We start from the raw sequence: 2,831 nt of genomic DNA, 5'->3' as shown, positions 1-2,831 counted from the left end.
AGCTCACTCACGTTGCTTACGTCCAAGGCTTTGTCACAAGCCTGATTGGCTTGGCGCGCTGCAGGAAGCTCAATATACACTTTGATTCAGGACGTGATCTCCTGTACAAGGGCAATCCAGGATCAGTTCTTGCCTACTTGGAGCACGATGGAGGGCACTGGCTGGTGGACGCTGATGCCTCACGTCGTCCAAGCCAGACTTTGCTGTCGTCTTTCAGCACAACCTACCGACCTTCAAAGGCTCCACGCCTTGATCAAACAGTTAATGCTAGGACAGCCCATCAGATGTGGGGTCATCCCAGCAAGAAAGCAATTGAAAAGCTTACCTCAAACATTAATGGACTTGTTGTGGAAGGCAACAATAACGAATTCTGTACTGTCTGTACAGAGTTAAAGTTAACAAAGCAGATATCTCAAAGACAACAGGAAGACCAAGCTCAGAGGCCCTTCTATTAAATCTCTGTTGACGTCATCCAATTGATACCTCAAGGAGAAGCCTGCTTGAACGGCGATCGATGGGCTGGACACTCTGTTGATCAATACTCAAAATGGCACAAAGTGTCAACCTTCCCACAGCGATCAAAACTGTTCCTGAGTTGATGGTTGGTTCAAGACGTACGCAGCATACAGCGAGTGTTTGACTGCGACGTAACAGCTGTTAAGACAGACAACGACCGTGGATATGGCACATCACCAAACTTCCTACAGGAACTCTGCAAAGACCTGGGTATTCGATACGAGCCACGAGCCGAGTATACCGAGGAGCAGAATGGACTGGCAGAGCGAGCGGGATCGCTCCTTGTCATCCGAGCTAGAGCCATGAGGATCCAAGCAGGACTGCCAAAGTCTTTGGCTCATGAGCTGATTCGAACAGCAGCATACGTGCTGAATCGTACGCCAACAGAAGCACTACAATGGAAAACGCCATACGAAATAGTTTGGAAGACGAAACCAAAGGTTCAACACATGCGTCCAATTGGATGTCGAGCCTACGTACTCAACCGCTCGCTGAAGCGCGCGGACAAGCTTGAATCGAGAGCACTAATTGGCCACCTTGTTGGCTACGACTCTACCAACATATTCAGAATCTGGCTACCTACTAAGGACTAGGTCATACGCACTCGAGACGTCGTTTTTGAACCTACAAAGTTCTACAAAGGACTACAAGGCTACGCTTAAGAATCAGTAATTGCAGAAGTCGTTGAGCTTCTAGCATTTCCTGAGGAGCTTGAGCCTGACGATATAGCAATAGAAGATCTTTTGACGACTCGACAACGCCGTCAACAGCAGCCTGCTCACACATCTGCGCTCACGGAGCCTCAGATGGGGGGTGAAGTGACAGAACAGAATAAGGAGCAGAACAACGGAGGATTGCTGACTCCAGAAACTTCAATCCACGATTAACAAGACAGACGAACCAATTCTCTGTCCTCAGAATCAGAACAAGAGCAACATGCTCTTGATGAGCAACTAGCTCACGAACAACCACACACATCACAAACTCATGATCTTTCTGCAACCCAGCTTGAAGGCTATATACCTGATTGACATGAGAACAACGCTCCAAGACGTCGAAACCTTGATCTCAGCACAGACAACGTCATCGAAGGCCCGCGGCGTACAAGACGAAATGCTGATCTCCAGGCACCAGAGCGATGGCACTCTCACGCCGTCTCATACGGAGCATCAGTCGACGACTACCTCAAGGCTTTCTCAACTGCCTTGAAGGTTGAGCCAACCACGAAAATACATCGTTCGCAAGTGCCGAGAGCTCCGCGATCATATTCAGAGCTCGAATCTCATCCGTTTGGAGAGCAGTTTCGACAGGCTGCGCAGAAGGAGTACCGCGAGATCTGGGGCAAAGGCTGCTTCGCCAAGACGACACAAACAGCAGAGACTGCTGATGCAGAGGTGCTACCCCTGATGTGGGTATTCACATACAAGTTCGATGAGGACGGCTACCTCTATTGATTCAAGGCACGACTTGTCGTCCGTGGCGACCTACAACAGCCATACGGAGACACCTACGCTGCTACACTAGCTGCTTGAACATTTCGAGCACTTATCGCAATAGCCAATCAATTCGGATTAGAGCTACTTCAGTACGACGTACCGAACGCGTTTCTCAACGCTACACTCAATCAAAAGCTCTACGCTCAGACACCCGATGGGTTCAAGAGAGATGGAGAGCTTCTACAGGTACTGAGAGCCCTGTACGGACTGAAGGAATCACCACTGCTATGGTACAAGGACCTGAGAGAGACGCTGAAGTCTCTGGGCATGACGCCTATACCAGGGTTTCCATGCGTCTACGTCAACAGCTGGTTGATCATGTTCGTCTACGTTGACAATATCGTCATGGCTTTCCACCCATCAAACCAACATCTACACCAAGAGTTCAAGAAGAAGCTCAATAAGCATTATAGACTGAAATGCCTCAGAGAACTCAAGTAGTTCCTGGGCATACGCGTCGTTCGAGATCTCAGCGCACGCACGATTTACTTGGTTCAGGACGCTTACATTGACAAGGTTGCTGCCAAGTACAACATTATCTCTACTGGCCGCCCTTCAGAGGTGCCTATGCTAGTAAATTACCTAGAACAATCTCTTGAGGAACCAAACGAAGCTCGGAAGAAGACCTATCAAGAGCTTGTAGGCTACCTTGCCTACCTCACGCAGTATACCCGACCTGATCTGGCTCGCGCTCACGTTATCCACGCTTCACATTTGACCAACCCTGGCCAAGCACACGTCGAATCTATTCGAAGGGTGTGGCGTCACATTCTGGAGACAAAGTATCGAGCCCTGCAGGCTCAAGCCACTGACGAGGCA

Source organism: Didymella exigua (assembly GCF_010094145.1).
Source record: "Didymella exigua CBS 183.55 unplaced genomic scaffold M421scaffold_18, whole genome shotgun sequence".
Lineage (NCBI taxonomy): Eukaryota > Fungi > Ascomycota > Dothideomycetes > Pleosporales > Didymellaceae > Didymella > Didymella exigua.
The sequence above is the reverse complement of the archived record's forward strand: the minus strand, read 5'-3'. Positions refer to the sequence as shown.